At 38.6% G+C, this 20,342-nt stretch overlaps 1 protein-coding gene across 4 annotated transcripts in view; it reads left to right on the top strand.

Annotated features, from left to right (window-relative positions):
• The window catches only part of MMP16 (matrix metallopeptidase 16), a 195,976-nt gene that overhangs the window by 72,674 nt on the left and 102,960 nt on the right, over window positions 1-20,342 (top strand). The window contains exon 1 of one of the 4 annotated variants that reach the window (XM_035546315.2): window positions 2,922-3,066. The exons of the other annotated variants lie outside the window; for them this stretch is intronic. The gene's annotated coding sequence lies outside the window, so the exon portion shown is untranslated. Of the gene's footprint in view, window positions 1-2,921; window positions 3,067-20,342 lie in introns of those variants that run through there. 4 annotated transcript variants of the gene reach the window in all.

The raw sequence follows: 20,342 nt of genomic DNA, 5'->3' as shown, positions 1-20,342 counted from the left end.
CCTATGTGATCTAAAGATCTTTTGGAATAGCAAAATATTTGATAGTATTTGTTAAATATAGCAAAATTCTGGATAAATTGAAGTTCTGGAGGGAAATTCCTGTATACCCGAGCATGAATTTTTGATTTTTTTTTTTAAATAACTCTATGACAAAATGCTGGAAAAGTAATTAAAATAATATCTATTATATCTAGAGCACTAAAATATAGAAATATCCATTTTTTTTAATATCAAGATTATCTGGGTGTTCTTTAAAAATAACCTTCTAAGTAAGCTAAGCTTACTTGTTAATTCAGAACTGAGAGTAGAATTTTACTGGATGAGTACAAAAGGTAATTAGTTGTAAGGGTTTTACAAGATTTAGTTCAAGTGTTCCATTATGAAAAGTGACATGTGTATAACTTGGTATGTCAGCTGTCCTGTGTGCCCTACAAAAATAAATAAAATAAATAGCTCAAGCAGATTATTATTATTATTTTTAATCCTATGGCAGAAAACTGGCTAAGATTAATTTTGAAGTGATGCATATGTGTTTCCACCTGTCTAGAGCTTGTGTGTGCAACTGAAGCATTTATATAAACAGCTCTTGAGCCAATTTATCGTCTCAGACCTCAGTAGCAAACTTTTGATCCATGTCTCTCAGATTTTTTTTTCTCCCTACAAAGCAGTTTAGCACTCACTGAAAACAAATGAATATTTTCCAGTTCTTTCCAGTCCCTGACCGGCCTATGTCCTGCTATGTCAGTCCTTGCTGCTTTAGTTCGTTCAGGCTTCCGCACTCTTCCCTGGAGGCATCAAATGCCAGACCTCCCAAACTCTTGTGATATTTATTGCTTAAATATACAGCTTTCTGTTACACTAAGCATTACCTCTTTGCTGTCATAACCACATGTGCTCTTGTTGGGCTGAAATAATGTGAACAGGCACACACACACACACACGCAAAAAAAAGCAACTATTGATTTGGAGATCATGGTATGCACAAATTCAAGTCTACTAGCTACTGTCATGGTGATTGTCCAAGTATCCCATCACATCTTACTCTTTATAAAGAATAACTGTCTCTAAGATTGTTACATCTAGGAGGAAAATAACATATTATCATAGAAGGCTGTTGATCATCCTGCTGCTATAGTAAAGGTCATGAGATTTTCCTGAACTAATTCTGCTTTGAAATAAAGCACATTCAATTAGGGGTGAAAAAAAATCATCTTGATTTTCAACTTGCCAGTGAAAACAGTATCTCCTAAAACTTTGAAAATTATTCCAGTAGCTACTTATCCCTGCAAGACATTTTTTTCGCCAGTGATTTAGTTGAGAATTGAGTTTATAGAAGTGAGTTATAAAGTGAGATGAATTTTAGAGAGATATTATTTGCTGAGTGCTTATTATTTGAGTACTCATTATTATTAATAATACTGAGTGCTAATTATTATTATTTGCATAGTAAAGTTCTCAGACTGTGTGGGTTGGAGTGAATGGTTATCAATTTATTATGGGTGGCAGGTGAAATTCAATGTTGATAAGGTAATGCACGCTAGAAGGAATAATTTGAATTTCTCACACACGTTGCAGATTTCTGTGTTAATTGCAGTCACTGAGGGAAGAGACTTGGTCAATGTTTCGGACAGCTCAGCAAAAACATCTGTTCAATGTGCAGCAAAAGGAAAATGCTAGGACATTTAAAAAACAGAAATCTAAAAAATCTAAAATAATGTAATCAAGTTGATCAGTTACCATGTTCTTACGTACTTGTATGTTAGGTTCTCATGACTTCATTTCAGGAAATGGTTGATCAAGAAAAGACAGAGTCCTAGGAAATGGGGAGGAAAAAATGAGAAAGGGAAAGTCTTTTGTGGAAGGGACCATATTAATATTGTTTCATTTGAGGACAATAACCAGGATAAGCCTTAAGAATAAGAAAAGCTGAACTGTATTCTCCTATTTATCTTTTCAGAACATAATGTGGATCAGCTGAAATGGACAGTAAATTTTTAAGTGAAAATTTATCTGTAACCTTAATTAATGGGGTGAAAATGAGTTTACCCCAGTAGCCAGGCTATTCGATAAGTGTCCAATAGGGATTGTTTCCTAAGACAGGAAGTGCATAGCCATTGAGATGATCCATTGTGGCGTTTCCCATTTTTACTCTATATTTAATTTACAATATATTTACTCTATATTTACTTTACAATATACTGTGCTTCAGTTTATGTTATAATGTTCCTGAACATACGATCAGTTAACAGCTTTTGATATTATCAGATTCTTCATTTTTGCTTTACTTTTCAGTCACCTGCAAAACTTACCCATTACTGAAGCAAGACTGCATTTCTGCGCTGGATAGGGAGAACGAAGGGAACGGAAGAGAAGGGAAGGGAAGGGAAGGGAAGGGAAGGGAAGGGAAGGGAAGGGAAGGAAGGGAAGGGAAGGGAAGGGAAGGGAAGGGAAGGGAAGGGAAGGGAAGGGAAGGGAAGGGAAGGGAAGGGAAGGGAAGGGAAGGGAAGGGAAGGGAAGGGAAGGGAAGGGAAGGGAAGGGAAGGGAAGGGAAGGGAAGGGAAGGGAAGGGCAACTTGAGATTAAATAATTTGATGAATCTGAAAATGCCTCTCAGTAAAGTCTATCTTGTTTCATTAGGCATACCTTGCTTTTTGGCAATATAGCTTTGTGAACATATCTCACTTATTATCAGTAAAACCAAAGAGGAGAAAAGTCCAATTTTCCACCTGGCAGCTTTAGGTTCCTAAGAGACGATGTACTTTATGGAAAGGATACATGAGATGCTTCCATAACTATAGATACTTCAACAATTACTGGAAAGTTGATTATAGTTTCTGTTAATGTGAAGTCTTAGGGTCTTCAAATCAACATCTGACTAATAGGTGTTTGATAACTTTGAAGTAGTTATTCTTCAATCGTTATAGGATAGAAGAACTTTCTTTTGCATTTAGTTGCAAGCAAAGCCTCCATCTGCTTCTTCAGACTTTTTGATATGAAGAGAAAGAAAAGAAAGGTCACTGACACTCCCTGAGACTCCATTTACATCCCAGTGTTTGACTGCTACAGGTAACTTTCTTGACAATAGGATTACACAGCTTTTACCATCTAGGAACTTCTCTTTAGAGCATAGCCATGCTCCTCCTTACAATGCAATCAAAGAGCAGCATGAGCACTTTAAGTACTCTTCTGCAGATTCAGGAAGTCACCTTTACATACGTTTCTGTTCAGATAATGGCTGCATTATTAAATCCACTATTAAACTAAAAAAGACTTGAGTCTAATGATACACTTAAAATGCTATTATTATTTTAAAAGCTGATCTCAAACATTAGTCCAAAACTAGAAGAAAAGGCTAGGAATTTCTGCTTATTAGTAACATGAGTTTCTCATTTGTTAAAGAAGAACTTGTAACTTTATCACTTTTTCTGAAACTGGATAATCCTTAGATTGGGAGAAAGAAGAAAGATTACTTTTTTTTTTTGTGAAAAATTTCTTACAGAAGAAAATATGTGGCAAGCATTTATTAAAAAAAAAAAAAAGAATCTTAGAAAAATTGTGATGAAGGTTTATTGTACAACGTTAAGATGAATAAGAAGACGGTCCTTGATAAAAATGAAATTTATAGTGCAGTAATTTGTCATACAGATATCATCTTCAAACTGAATGCAAAAGCATACTGTTAAGTTTTTCTTGTAGCACATAAAAAACAAAACAAAACAAAACAAAACAAAACATTGCCCAGGGTCTAAATATGCTATCATGCAGGAAAAAAATATATACAGCAAAATAAGAATACTACATCCAGGATATTGACCACCTGTTTGAAGGTCTCAGTTGGAAATTCTTTATATATCTGTTCTTTTTTTGGGGTAGGATGGACTAGAGTAATATATCCTAACCACTTTATACTGGGACAATCATAATCTGTATTTGTTTGTTCATTATACATGGGTCCCAGGCTTGATTTTTTTTTTTTTTTTTGAGTATTGGTACCTTAGTTGCTGTTCTGATATAACTTAATCTGGGAGAGAGCTTAATATTTGCTGGACTTCATTTGATTGCTAACCCCATTTTCTCTGACCTCTTTCTCTCTCTCTCTATTTTTTTTTCTTTTTTTTTTTTTTCCCATAGCAAAACTTTGTTCCTTTTTGTTGATAGGAAGTAAGAAATCAAATATTCTGTTTATCAATTAACAATTCAGTCACTATATATTAAGATATTTTCTTGTTTCTAAGACCAAAATTTGCAAAACGTTATCTTGAGCATATGTATGCATGCACGGATAAACAGTTGTAAAAAACCTTGGCTTTCATAAAATCAAAAGCTGTCCTTATTTGCAGCTGGACCTGTAAAAAATGTATACAGACTTTTAAAATTTGTGTTTAGTTGCTCAATGGAGTTACCGTAGCTCAGATTTTGCCACTACTTTATGGTACATCAAGTTTAAATAACTTGTGTTAAACTCAGAGCAAATGAGTATCAAATAAAGTTTTGATACTTGCGATACTTAAATGTAACATTCACAGGATAATCATGCCAATGGCATTGCTATGACACTACAGAACCTGCTATGTTTATTAACTACAAATGTAATCTTAAAATGTACTAGGTTACTTGTTTTGCATATTATACTTCTTAACTGTATAGAAGATCATGCCTTGCAGGAAAAAAAAAAAAAAAAAGGAAGATAACCCACCATGTGAATGTAATTTTCCCTGTCCTTTTGTGCTGTTTCAATTCTACCTGCATGCTTGAGCTAGAAAAATAATGTATTTATACAAAAAAACTCTGCAATGTCTGAGCTTTTACAAATGTTACCTGTGATAAATGAAAGGAAATTATTTTATCATAGGAGCTTATTTTTTAATATATACGAAAATATAGATAAATACTACTCTTGATGTTGGTTGATAGAAACACTTCTGCCAGATACTAAGCATCCATTGGAACTTCTGGCTATTGAGGGTACTCAGGAATTCACAGCATCAGGTCCTAATTAAGCAAAGCTAAAATTGTTCTGTTACATTTTTAAATTGCAATACACATGACCGTAGCCCATAGGGGAGCTAATAAAAGAGAATTCTGTGGTTTGCTTTGAAGCAATTACTGTATGTCCCTTTCTGCCTGCAGGAATCACCTTGTCACATCCCTTACTTGCATCAATCTACCACTTCCCCTTCCCCCCTTCTATTTTTGTAATCCTGCCCTTTAACAAAAATAGAGTTTAGAGGGTGACATAAAAAGGAGAATTGCAGATGTACTGAATTATATGTAGTCTTTCTGCTACGTGCAAAAGCATTACAGACAGCTGGTAAGTTAGCATACAGCAAGCAAAATAGACTTGCTTGTCAAATGAAGTATAAGGATTTTTTATCTTTTTGAAAGTAGGAGGCTAATACAGCTAGCCCGAGTTGGTCATATTCTGTCATTGATCTACACAGAGATTGTTTTGTGGAAAGGGAATGTTTTACTTCAGAATTGATATGGTCTTTACCAAAGCAGGCAAGACATCTTTCACTTCTTTCTTTCTTTTTCCTTCCCTTAACATCTACAGCAGGAGTCAATTGTAACAGACTCTGCGGTGATTTTGAAGCAATGATAATGTCTCACCCATACTAAATTCACATTTTCTTGCTACTTGAGATTTGAAGTCTAGCCAGAAAAGCTACTATAATGACCTATTACAATCCATGCTGGAACAGAATTTATGAAAGGTATGTGATCACTGCTGAAGATGATTTGTAAAAAAAAACAAAACAACTATTTATCCAGTCTTCTCATTACCTCTTCAGTTGTAGGGCACTGCATAGTGCCATTCAAACGGTATGTACAAGAGGAAAATGCAACAGGTGTTATTTGAATAAATTATCAAAGAGAATCCGTAGAAGCGAGTATGCAAAAATATGCTGGACTCTGGTTGATCTCTACCCGCCGTGTAACAGATTTACCTTCTCCCATGGGCATTTTCTATTGGCAGGTTGGAAGTGGAAGGGGGGAGCATTCATTACAGATCAATATCCCATGGAAATTTCTTTACTGGACCAACATCTTCAAAACTGGAGAGTAAGTCAGAAACTGAGACAGGTTAGGACAGACATAAAACAAGCTTACATTTGTGCTGCCTTTTCCTTTTCATTCTTAGTTTCTGATCAGATAGAGTTACTATGCAGTTGAATGAATTGTCTTCATTGAAAAACAGGAAGTGAGTGACTGAATTAGAAAGTTGTCCTCCTTCCTCCCAACTGGATGCATTGTTCCTAAGAAATTATAGGTTTTAGGGATTGCACTTCCTTTCTGCTCCCTGGCAGAAGGAACAAGTCTTTTTTGTTTGTTTGTTTGCTTAGTTGTTTTTTTTTTTAATGATGTGTCACAGTTTAGTGTTTGTTTTGTTTTGTTTTGTTTTGTTTTTTCCACTCTGCCAATTCGGACCAAATAAAGTCATTTCAGAAACCACAATATTACCTTTTATGCACTACATCCTCTTCCTGTTTTCCCCTGGGAAGGGACACCCTGATATTACCTGTAGATAATACTGTGTCTTATAAAATCCAATGTTTATCTTCTATCTACAAGTTTCTGCAGGAAAACAGGGATTAGATTTTTCAAAGAGTCATTAGAGTACTGACGAATATCACAAATCTTATACTAACCTGAATGTAAAAAACAAACAAACAACAACAAAAATATATATAAAAAAAAACATTTCTAAAATGTGGAATGATATGGATGGATATTCAGACAGGAAGCACAGAATCTTTAAAGTTTACATCTGAAATAGCTGACTTTGAAAAACAGAAGACAGGAAAAAATATTTTTAATTTAAAAACATTTTTATAGTCAATTTATATTTAAGAACTCGTCCTCTGACCAGAGGAAGCACATATACTGTCATAAAAACTTACATTGCAAGTGGTAGTGACATCACTAGTTGCTGAAAAGACATAGAAAGGAAGGAAGGAAGGAAGAGTAATTTTCAACAAAATAAGGGATCTCTCTGTTCAATTGAATGCCTCCTGTTTCCACTGGAGGCAACCTTGCTGTTGTCTTTAGTGTATCCAATCGTTTTTTAAAGACACAGACTTTCGAACACTGGTTAAGTGGAGTACCATATGAATTTACATGCAATCTTGCTTGTAAAGGTGTCATCAAAAAACAAACAACAAAACCAACAACAATAAAAAACAACAAACCTATAAAGTATAAACCCACAACGTGTGCAATGTGTTATCGCATTTCTGTTCTTTTGCTTTCATGCAGTTTGAGTTTAATCCATAATATGAGAACATTCAATACATAAATATCTCCATGGAAAATATTTGCATAGACATTTAATGGATACTTTTATGATTAAAAATATTATTTATTCTTATGTTTATAAAATGATAAAAATAAACTTGGTAATGAAGAAAATTAAATATGTGATACTGAGAAAAAAAAAAAAAGTTTGGCCAAGTCACATTTCCTATAGATGTTTAACTTCACTGTTAAAAACTTAAAACTTCATTAACTATAATAGTAGAGTTATTTTATCTAATGGATTCAAATATCAAGTTTCAGATATGGTTTGAGTAATCATTTCCCAAAAGGAACTTTGCAGCTTGACCTTTTGATTTTATTACAATGGACTATCTTCCCACGAGCCTTTATAAAGTAGCACAACACCATCTGTTGTTACATTATGTATTTATGTATTTCCTATGTAAATGTCTTAGAACAAAGTTTCAGTACTTTTATTAAGATAATTTGAAACAACCTCTTGGGACATATAAAAAAGGACCATGCTAATTAATATATTTTGTTTAATGCACTGTCAATATCATAGAATCACATAATCATAGAATTGTAGAATCGTAGAATCATAGAATCGTAGAATCGTAGAATCGTAGAATCATAGAATCATAGAATGGTTTGGTTTGGAAGGGACCTTTAAGATCTCTTAGTTCCAAATATGGGGGGTTGCTCAAAGCCCCATCCAACTTGGCCTTAAACTCTTCCAGGGATGGGGCATCCACAGCTTTTCTGGGCAACCTGTGCCAGTGCCTCACCACACTCTGAGTAAAGAATTTCTTCTTAATATCTAATCTAAATCCATTCAGTTCAAAATCCATTTCAGTTTAAATCCATTAACCCTTGTTCTATTACTTGTTGTATCCTTGTTCTATCATTACATGGCCCAATAAAAAGTCCCTCTCCAGCTTTCCTGTAGGCCCCCTTTAGGTAATGGAAGGCTGCTATAATGTCTCCCTGGAGCCTTCTCCAGGCTGAACAACCCTAAATCTCTCAGCCTCTCTTCATAGGAGAGGTGCTTCATCCCTCTGATCATCTTTGTGGTCCTTTTCTGGGCTCAGTCCAACAGAATCACTTCCCTCGACCTGCTGGCCATGCTTCTTTTGATGCATTGGCTTTCTGGGGTGTAAGCGCACATTGCTGGATCATGTTGAGCTTCTCATTAACCAAGAACCCCAAGTCCTTCTCAGAGCTGTTCTCAATCCATGCTCCACCCAGCCTGTATTTATGCTTGGAATTGCCCTGACCCAGCTGCAGGACCTTGCACCTGGCCTTATTGAACTTTTTGAGGTTTGCACAGGCCCACCTTTCAAGCCTGACAAGGTCCCTCTGGATGGAGTCCCTTCCCTCCAGCTTATCAATAGCATCACACAGCTTGGTGTCATTGGCTGACATGCTGAGAGTGCACTCAATCCCATTGTCCATGTTGCTGACAAAGATGTTAAAGAGCATCAGTCCCAATACCAACTCCTGAGGAATACCACTCATCGCTGATCTCCACTTGGACATCAAGACTCTGACCACAACTCTGAGCGCGATCATCCAGCCAATTCATTATCCACTGAGTCGTCCACCTGTCAAATCCATGTCTCTCCAATTTAAAGACAAGGATGTCATGCAGGACAACATCAAATGCTTTTCACAAGTCCAGGTAGATGATATCAGTTGCTCTTCCTCTATCCACTAGTGCTGTAATCCTGTTGTTGAAGGCCACCAACTTTGTCAGGCATGATCTATCCTTAGTGAAGCCATGTTGGCTGTCACAAATCACGTCCTTATTTTCCATAGTTTCAAGGAGGATCTGCTTCATGATCTTGCTGGGCACAGAGGTGAGACTGACTGGCCTGTAGTTCTCTGGGTCGTCCTGTTTTCCCCTCTTATGAGGGGTTATGCTTCCCCTCTTCCCAGAAGTAGGAACTTCACCCCACTGCCCCTCACTGCCATGACTTCTCAAACATGATGGGCAGCGGCTTAGCAACTGCATCCACCAGTTCCCCCAAGATCTGCAGATGCATCTCATCAGGTCCCGTGGACTTGCACACCTTCAGGTTCCTTAGATCGTGATCTTCTCCTACGGTGGGTAGTTCTTCATTCTCCTAGTTCCTGCCTTTGTCTTCTGTGAATTGGGCAGTGTGGCTAGAGCACTTGCTGGTGAAGACTGAGGCAAAAAAGTTGAGTACCTCCGCCTGCTCCATATCCCAGGTAACTAGGACTCCTGTCTCCTTCTGGAGAGGGCCCACAATTTCCTTAGTCTTCCTTTTATCACTGATATATCTATAGAAGTGTTTCTTGTTGCCCTTGATGTCCCTGGCCAGATTTAATTCTATCAGGGCTTTAACTTTCCTAACCTGATTCCTGGCTGCTCAGGTGATTTCTCTGTATTCCTCTCAAGCTATCTGTCCTTGCTTCCACTGTCTGTAGGCTTTCTTTTTCGTATTTGAATTTGTCAAGGAGCTCCTTGTTCACTGACGAAGGCTTCCTGACATTTTTGCCTGACTTCCTTATATACATAAAATACATGTATATATATTACAGCACATTACACTACAGCATATGATTTAAAACTGTTCCCTTGAAGATGTCAAACAACCATGATTTTTCAACTTAAGTTTATAGTACTACAAAATTTCTATTTGTCTGATGTTGATGATGATGCGCATGATTACAGACTTTAAGGGAAAATCCTAAATTACTGTTAAATCTTACTGATACGAATGACTCTCTTTTGAAGTATGTGACTCGCTGCAATGATATTCTCGGAGCCTAAAAGGTCTGTGATCATTTCCACCACTTTGAGACTTTGTTGCTTGTATAGGATGGTGATGGAAGTAGCTAGGCAGTCTTTATGAATTCATTCATAAAGAAATCACAAAATGCATTGCTTTGGTTGGTTAGCATATGTGTGTGAGGGCTTTTCTCTACTCTTGTGGAATCTAAAACAAGAAAAACAAATCTGTAGGAGCTATGCAGCAAGCTATGTTTCCTTGGTTGGTGTTCAGTTCCTTGCTTACTTTTAGAAATAATGAAATGGAAGAAACAACTCTGAAATGAAATACTGTGATAAGTACAGTTAAAATAATGCCAACGATACACAGATGGATTAGACTAAAAAAATTAGCTTGTAGGTGAGTTAGTGCAAAGCTATAGAGATCAAATATCCTAATATTAAGGCAATCACAAAGTGGGGTTTATCCCTCAACTTTGGGTAATCTTCTGGACTGTGATGAGAGTCATTTTTAACACTTGCCTTCCTTGAGACAACCATAAATGACAGTTGCATTTAGATAGCATTTTATATGTTCCAAACCCTGTCTGGATTCTTGCAATGCTGGGCTGAGGAAAGTCTGGAAGCATCACTCGTTCTTCTCTTTGCTACCAAGAAATCCAGCTAATTTTCCCAGGAACACATAATGGGCCTGTGGCTCAACCAGGATTGTTCTGACTCCAGCCTCATCATTTTTTTCTTTGATATATGCCAGTCACCTGACCTGTCCCATGCTGTTCTGGGATCCAGGCATTTGAATAAACCCCCACAGTTAAAAATGACAAGAATCAGTAAAAGAGAGAAAGCAATCTAAACTCAGCAAAGATCGAGGATATTCCAGGTGTGAACATGTAAGTAACCTTTCAGAAGATTCACAGAGAGAGAAAGATGCAAGAAAGGAGAAGCAAAAGGTTTACAGGGACAAATAAAATGACTTAAGGGACTTATAGTGACTGGAGATTATGGGATATTGTGGGCAATCTCCGTACCATAAAACCTTTTTGATGGTTATCAAAGAAATAGACCACAATTCTTGTAAAAAGTATTCTAGAAAACAGAGTGCTTAGCTATCAGGGGAAAAGTAGCAAAGTTCCACACAAGTGCTTCCTTAGTTTGAGATTCATAAGTAAAATGTGCTGTAGAACAGATAAAGTAAAAAGAGAGCGTTGTGGAGAATTAACTTCCCAGAACTTATTTTCATCTTTGAACACGAGGACTTGTTCCCTTAATCTTACAACATGTGCTAGATAAGTTATTATCTCCAAGACTGTCCCCCCCTTTTTTTTTTTTCCCAAGTGACTGTGGATGACAACTAAGAATTCCTCATTATTTTTCTCTTATCTTGTTTAAAAGCTTAAATTACTCAACACTCATTGTACATATAACACCTGTCAGTGTTTCTTTTACGCTGCATTTCATCCTCTTTTCACATGATCTTTAAGTCTTTCCTTCCTATAAATTGTTTCTTCATTTCACATTAAACTAGACAATATTTATTTATGATGAAGGAATTGACTCTCATTCTTAGTTTCTTCAGTGTAGCACAATAGGACTCTGTAACATCTATTTGTCTTCTACTGCATAAACACTAATAATTAGTGTTATTCCCATCTTGATATTTCCCAATTCTCTATCAGTCCTTTTTTTTTGTCCTCATGGTAGTAGTTCTTGTGACTTATGAGCAGAGAGGGTCCATAAAGTTGTTCAGGAAAACAAGAATGTAGATATCTTTTTCCTCCTGGATAACTACTACTCTTCCTGCTTTGGAGATCTTGGAATAACATTGGGTACAAGCATGTGAGTTATAATTCCAAATGAAGTCCCTTCTTCTCCATGAGGAGGGCATCTAAGAAAATCAATCACTATAACCATAATTTGCAAGGGGCATATGCTTAGCCAATGTTAGTAGTCTTGCGTTTCAAACCAAAGTTTTGCTATGAAGTCACTTGAGAGGGGTTTGTTAGAATTGCTAACTTAAATTAGCCAGCCTTGGGACAGATTCTTGTTTGTACCTATACACCTTTCCCTCTGCGACCTAAAATATACATTTACTTTAGGTGGGAATACCATACACAGTAAAATAGTCTATCCTTTTGTTTGACAATATGAGAAAGAGCCTGGAAAAATTTTAGAGTAATTGTTACAACAGACCTCAGGGGGAGGGGGACAGAAAACAAACAAGGAAACAAACAAACAAACAAAAAACACAATAAAAATACCAACAAAGTAATTACTTACCTGGATCTCTCATCCCTCAGAGACGTTTCCCTGAACCAGTATGAACAGGTTTGAGCTAATATGAATAGGATTCTGCAAGTTCTCAGGATGCTTCAGTTTAGAATCACAGAATCACAGAATGGTTGAAGTTGATGGGACCTCTGGAGGCCATCTGGTCCAACCTCCCTGCTCCAGCAGGGGCAATTAAGGCAGGTTGTCCAGGACTGTGTATCATGATCTCCAAGGAGGAAGACGCCACAACCTCTCTGGGCAACCAGTGCCAGTGCTCTTTCAACCACACAGTACAGAAGTGCTTCCTGATGCTTAGATTGAACCTCTTGTGTTCCATCTGGTGCCCATTGCCTCTTGTCCTGGAACTACACACCACAGAAAAGAGCCTGGCTCCATGCTCATTGCATCGTCCCTTCAAGTATTTGTATACATTGATGAGATTCCCCCTGAGCCTCCTCTTCTCTGGCCGAAGAGTTCCAGATCCCTCAACCTTTCCCTCATAGGAGAGCTGCTCCAGTCCCTTCATCATCTTCATGGCCTTTAAAGTATCAGACAAAACTCTTAAGCATACATGACTTACACAGCCAGATTATTCAGCACAGCATCCTTAGCATTGCTTTTCATATTTTCAAAGAAGCTACAGAAATTCTAGTATGATGTAAGGATGGTGTTCCCTAACATAAGCTGTATGAAGGAGTATTTACATCTACTAGAACTGTTAGTTTTATTTGTGGTAGTCTTTCCACTGATCTGGGTCCATGCCAGACTTCTTCAGAGATTTCTATTAGTGACTGGAGAAATATTCCTTGAGAAACTAATAAGTTTCACATTCTACAGTCAGCTATAAATATGTATAATGTTTTGGGGAATGATCAAGGTACAGAGTTTCTTTCCACGGTGAAGATTCGTATCGTAATCTGGTATAACACTAACCCACTCCCTGTACAGACACTTGGTAGTAGTGAATGAAAAATGTAACTCCTGCCTTGGGAACTGGGTAATATCTGACCCTTGTTCCATGCATATTTCTGAGTCTTTCAAGCACAGCTGTACATGTGATTTCTACCTTTTCTACTTATTGGGAACCTCTTTCGTTACTGCTGCTCGCAAGGTACATGGTTTTTCCATATTCAAGTGTGACAGTAAAGCAAAAAATTTAGCACATTTAAACTAAAATAGAATCATAAATATTGGGAAAACAGCAATCATTTTTGAATATATTTTGCCTTTTTAATTATGCCGTATTTTTGGTTCAGGTCACTAACCAGGCAGATCTTATGCAGTCTTGACCTGAAGTGGAATTACTCCTCGCTGCAAGTGTGAGCTTTTAAAATGATCTCAGTCACCATATACTTGCATGGGGCAATTCCAGGCTCTGACCCCTCTCTCCTGACTGCCTGTAGGAGGAGATATACATGAACATGTACTGGCAAATATGGTTTCACACTGAGACTTATATAATATGAATGTTCAGTTTCCCACCCATTTTGTAGCAGGGACACAGGAAAAAATCTATAAGGATATACATGCTAAAGCTGTGGAGATGCCTCAAATATTTTTTAATGAACCAACTGTAGCAACACTGAACTAGAATCATAGAATCTAGAATATCCTGAGTTGGAAGGGACCCATAAGGATCATCAAGTCCAACTCCTGGCACCACACAGGTCTACCCAAAAATTCAGACCATGTGACTAAGTGCACAGTCCAAATGCTTCTGAAATTCAGACAGGCTTGGTGCAGTGACTACATCCCTGGGGAGCCTGTGCCAGTGTGCAACAACCCTCTCAGTGAAGAACCTCTTCCTGATGTCCAACCTGAACTTCTCCTGTCACAGCTTGACACCACTCCCTCAGGTCCTATCACTGGTCACTAAAGAGAACAGATCAGCGCCTGCCCTTCCACTCCCCCTCATGAAGAAGCTGTAGACTGCGATGAAGTCTCCCCTCAGCCTCCTTTTTTTCAGGCTGAACAGACCTAGTGACCTCAGCTGCTCCTTGTACGTCTTCCCGTCTAGGCCCTTCAACATCTTTGTAGCCCTTCTCTGGACATTCTCCAATAGTTTCATGTCCTTTCTGTACAGTGGTGCCCAGAACTGCACAAGGTACTTGAGATGAGGCCGGACCAGCGCAGAGTAGAGCGGGACAGTCACTATCCTCAAGTGACTAGCGATGCCGTGCTTGATGCACCCCAGGATATGGCTGGCCCTCCTGGCTGCCAGGGCACACTGTTGGCTCATATTCAACTTGCTGTCAACCAAAACCCCCAGATCCCTCTCTGCGGGGCTGCCGTCCAACATCTTGTCGCCCAGTCTGTATATATAGCCAGGGTTGCCCAGTCCCAGATGCAGAATCTTGCAGTTGCTCTTGTTAAACTTCATGTGGTTGGTGACTGCCCAGCTCTCCAGTCTGTCCAGATCTTTCTGCAAGGCCTTTCCACCCTCAGCAAAGTCAACAACTCCTCCAAGTTTAGTATCATCAGTAAATTTGCTCAAAACACCTTCTAGTCCTACATCCAAATCATTTATAAAAACATTGAAGAGAACTGGCCCTAAAATGGAGCCTTGGGGGACCCCACTGGTGACTAGCTGCTAGCCTGATGCGGCCCCATTTACCACAGACCTTTGAGCCCTACCCATCAGCCAATTATTCATCCATCGTGTGATGTTTTTGTCTATCTGTATGCTGGACATTTTGTCCAGTATGATCCTATCAGAAACAGTGTCAAAAGCTTTACTGAAATCCAAAAAGATCATAGCTGGTTTCCCTCAATCGACTAAATGGGTGATCTTATCATAAACGAAATCAAGTTAGTCAAACAGGACCTACCCCTCATGAACCCAAGTTGGCTGGGACCAATGACTACATTGTCCCCCAGGTGCGCTTAAATAACTTCAAAGATAACTTTCTCCATAATTTTACCAGGCACTGACATGAGACTGACAGGCCGGTAGTTGCCAGTTGCCAACTAAATGAGGCTGAATGTGTTCTTTTCACCGGCTGTATTCAGTTTATGAGGCAAGGTTCTGGTAGCAGGGGGACTGCAGGGATGGCCTCTGTGAGAAGAATCCAGAAGCTGCCCCATGTTAGATAAGGGCTAGTTCCAGCCAGCTCCAAAGGGACCCGCCGCTGCCCAGAGATGAGCCACTGTGACGTTGTTTGTGCCTCTGCGAATTAAGAAAGGGAAAAAACAAACAAACAAACAAAAAAACTGCTGGGCAACAGCAGCTGGGAGAGTGAGGAGTGAGAAGCAGCCCTTCAGACCCCAAGGTCAGTGCAGAAGGAGGGCAGGAGGTGCTCCAGGCATGCAGCAGAAGTTCTCCTGCGGCCTGTGGAGAGGCCGTTGGTGGAACAGGCTGTCCTCCTGCAGCCCATGGGTCCCACATGGAGCAGATCTCCATGCTGCAGCCCATGGAGGAGCCCCCGGTGGAGCAGGTGGATGTGGCCTGGAGGAGGCTGTGGCCCATGGAGAGCCCCCACAGGAGCAGGCCCCGGGCCAGAGCTGCAGCCCGTGGAGAGGAGCCCACGCAGGAGCAGGGGGTCTGGGGGGAGCTGCCGCCCATGGGGGACCTGTGCTGGAGCAGTTTGCTCCTGACGGATGGACCCAATGGTAAGGACCCATATTGGAGCAGTTCTTGAAGAGCTGCTGCCTGTGGGCAGCCACTGCAGATTCAATTCGGGAAGGACGGCATCCCGTGGGAGGGACCCTACATAGAGCAGGGACAGAGAGTGACCATGAAGGAGCAGCAGAGACAAAGTGTTAGGGATTGACCGCAGCCTGCATTCCCTGCTCCCCTTTGCCACTCATACACTCATAGGGAGGAGGGGTAGAAGAGGATGGATGGGGGGGGGGGAGGTGGTTTTAGTTTGTTTTGTTTCTCACTTCTCTAGCTTGTTAGTAATAGGTAATAAATTTCTTTAATCTCCCTATGCTGTCTGTTCTGCCCGTGACATTAATTGTTGAGTGATCTCCCTGTCCTTATCTCAGCCTTTGAGCCCTTTTTATCCTATTTTCTCTGCCCCTTGAGCCCTTTTCACCCTATTTTCTTTCCCTTTTCCTTTTGAGGAGGGGGAGTGAGAGAGCAGTTGTGGTGAACCACAACACTGGTCCACTATGAGCTCAACTCTACTGCTTCCAAGACTACATCTAAGTATTTACTACAGTGTGGTCTTCAATCTAGACATCCCATAGACTTTTTCTATTTTTAAGACCTTATTGCAAGCTCTCTAATCCATATTAAAGATTACAGATACTAATGTCTGAGACCATGCCAATATAACACCTGAATTAATTTCTGGGTGTTTGTCACAATAATTCAGAAGAAAATAAATAATCATCTTTCAAGGTGAGGAAGAGTTAGGTTATCTGAGAACTAAATATTGTAAGTTGGTATTTTGTCTTTTCTTTGGCATGTGTGAAATGTGAAACGAGATAGTTGCTTGGTTTGAAGGTAATTCCTTCTTTAATTTCTTTCCTGCCCTGCTCTACAATTTCCAAGAAGTGGATTTATTTGTGAGCTTCAAAGCATTCCAGATTAATGTATTCTGAATGTGCAAGCTCAGTTTTAGTTGCTAAATATTAGTTATCTCAAATTAAACCATAGGTAGAAAACTGATCATGTCCATTAAGCTATTATGTTATCTATCATAATTTGTATTCACATTTGTTAGTCTCTTCTGATAGACTAGGTTGGATTCTCCTAGTCTGTTTGTTCTTATATGCTTTTGGGGGGAAGAATGTAACTAAGGATTTTTCTCACCAGATAGATACTGTACACAATATATACTGTGTACACAATTATCTGTGTTCTGTAAATTCACATTGGTGTTAAAAAGAGTAATCATCAATAAGGAATTGGTGGAATCAGAGATAAGAGGTAGGAAAAACAGCAGAAAATTCCCTATACTGCTCTGTGCAAGTGCTTACTTCTGTCTATCTCTGGCTATCTGTCTATCAAGTTGCCACTGAAAAGTCAGTACTGGCTGCAGAAGTTAGGCCTGCAACTAAAATATACCATTAGCCATTAAAAACTTGCAACAATACATTGTTGCTATGAGGCAAGCATGGATGGAAAAAAAAATCATTGATATATTATTCTTTAGATTCTAAGCATATTGAATCGGTTTCAGAAGTACTTTATAAACACCAGGGCAGTTTCAAGTGGCATCACAGTAGCAGTAACAAGCTGATATGCAAACTCTAAAGCAGATAGATATTAACTTTGTTTGGAAATTGCAGATTAGCAGGGTGTATGATTAATTGGCCTGCATGGAGAACTAAACTGGCTATACAGTTACTAATTCTGAACTTAGCTTATTTATCTATATAATAGTGAAAACTTTCAAGTTCTTTTCAAGGTGATATCAACGCCTAAACTGCTAAATCCTGTGGTGATCAGTAAAAGTTAGATTCCTAAATATATGTTTTTTGAAAATATAAATCTCCTAAATTACTCAGACATTTTAAATAATTTCACTTAAACTGTTTTTAGTAGAAGTACCTTAAAAAACAAAACTCAGAATAGTTTGAAGTTAAGAAATCTCAGAGTTCTACTCAGTACCTACAGGAATTTTGTTTTTATGATAAGATCTGAGAAAGGAACACAAATACATGAATAATAATGATATGCATCTGCACTACTGAAGGTATTCATGAAATTGTTTTGATCTGTGCTGTCTGAGCCTGTTTGATTTACTAAGGTTTCAGGTTTATAGAACATAAATGTACTGTAGCTTATACTGTGCAGTCATTAAGTAACACTAATGATTCATTGATAAATTCCATCTTAGAAATCACACAGCTCTCAGATACTCTTCATAATAGTCTCACTTCTTAATCTTTAATTATGATATATGGATTATCTTTGTTTCTGTAACCGTCTGGTGTCAACATGGTGTTCTTAAGAGTACTCTTTCTTCCCAAACTAGCAAAGATCTGAATGACTGAAGTCCACCACTGTATTTCATACATTTTAAATTAACCCATACTTTCTCCTTTAAAGGAGAAAACATACAGATGAATGACAAAGTGATATCTATTCTGTAGCTAAATGATTGGTATAGCATAGCGTTAGTAGCAGATACAAACAAAGATGAAAAGATCTCATCCTGGCAGGAGACACACAAACTATCAAAAAACCTTAGGCATATAGTCAATGACATTCTAAATCTGGAAGTTAATACAGCTCATGTTCTAAGTACTTATGGGTTCCACAGATTCCTGCAAAATTGGCAGTTCCTCTACAAACTCCTAGCATTTCTCATTTCCTCACCTGTGAGCTTTGTTTACTTTTATTTTTTCCCTTATACTTATGAAAAAAAAGAAGATGAAATTATGTAGGGGGAATTCTCAGATCAGATCAGTCAGATTGCTGCTGAACAAGGAAGCCATGCCCAGAAGCTTCACTTGAAATAGTGGTATTTTATCTTCCTATATTGTATAAAGAAATGTGAGATATCACTGATTTTGGAGTCCATGCAAAGTGTCTCTGTTGGCATCCCAAAGGTTACGTGTTAGATGGATGTACTTCACTAGTTCCTTTTTCCAGGACAAACGAGTTCCTCAGAATGATAGATGACTTGCTGGCACTGTGCTGTCATTTTTGAAGTGTGTTAAGGCAGAAAGACATTTAATTTCATTAGTGAGGGAGGGAGAAAGTCTTCTGGCCATAATTTCTTAAATAGGTTGCCTCAAAATTACAAGGCTGTGAGAAAATTGTTTTAATTTGTTCTCCTGCTGTGGCTGCCTCATTCTTTTCCTTTCTTATATTTTCCCCACCTCTATATTTTGGACTTAATTTTAAAGTTAAGTTTCTCCTTCCTAGTTCCCAGCATTTGGACAGTGTACAATGGAGTCCTAGACACATATTTCAGTCATCTGGCATAATGAGCCAAGGTCCTTCAAAATCCATTAGTGAAAACTCGGGGAATCTGAGGAATGACACAGAAACCAGATTTGTTGTCTATTGTCTTGTTTCATGATCCACAATATTACAGAACACTAATAGCTTTTAGTAGTATCTGAGCTTGCTTTCAAGCATTCACCAGTTATTAGCCTTGGAGGCCAATTAGTCTAAATTTTCAGAAAAAGGAACTTGTTTTCAGACTGTCCTCTGACTTTCCAGTCAGACTGTGTCTTCTATTTGCTATTTTAAATCGTAAGGGAAGAGCCAGGTGGTCTACTTCCTTTATTCAACATTAGGGAGTGATTATTGGGTGTCCTGTATTTTTAGAAGGGAATAGGCTCCTGCTGTTTCTGAGCCACCTCTCTTTTCTTTTCCTCTGTGTCTGCAGTGGTACTGTACTTAATTCCAGTTTGTACACTCCTCTTCCTTTCTTCCATGAGCAGTGCTCCCCAAGCCCTTTTTTCTTTTTCTAATTCAGGTATCTAAAACTTCAGCTTCTGGTAAATCTGGCAAATTGTAACCCCATACCCGTCTCCTTCAGTTTGCCACAGTGAGGATGTTTTTGAATGGTGATGAATGGTCTCTCAAGCCTACCAAGGAAATTTTTGTGCCCTTAACACACAGAAGAGAACTTTGCAGAAAGCCCCACTGTGTGTCTGCATACCAAATTAACGCTGAGAAGGTGACAAGAAGGTAGCATCAGTTTTGGGAGCAGTGATATGCTGCTCAGAATTATTTTTCTTCCCCAGGTGATCGTTTGTTTTAGTATCATATTTTGACATTCTTCCCCTTGTCTTTTCTTCAATGGCTTGATGAGTCTCAAAGTAACCCCATCCTTAAATATATTCTTTGTAAGTATACAAGTTCAAAGTATTTTGTAAGTATGTAAGTTCAAAGGAACTCTGTAAATTACCTTGAAATCAACTCACTCTTCATCAGACTAATTTGTTACTTCCATGGTCACATTTCCACATATATTACTCTTGCCAGCCTTCAACCCCGAGCTGGCCTTTCAGCGCCATCCTCCAGTAATGGAGGGAAAAGTAGACTTCCTGCAAAAGAATGACACATAAGCTAAATGGTGTGATGACACAAAATAATAGAAACTTAAAGTTCATAAGTTCATCCTTGAAGGTGGAAAGTGTAAGAAGTCAGGAG

Source organism: Cygnus atratus, chromosome 2 (genome assembly GCF_013377495.2).
Source record: "Cygnus atratus isolate AKBS03 ecotype Queensland, Australia chromosome 2, CAtr_DNAZoo_HiC_assembly, whole genome shotgun sequence".
Classification (NCBI taxonomy): Eukaryota; Metazoa; Chordata; class Aves; order Anseriformes; family Anatidae; genus Cygnus; species Cygnus atratus.
This window is presented reverse-complemented; position numbering and strand designations above follow the sequence as displayed.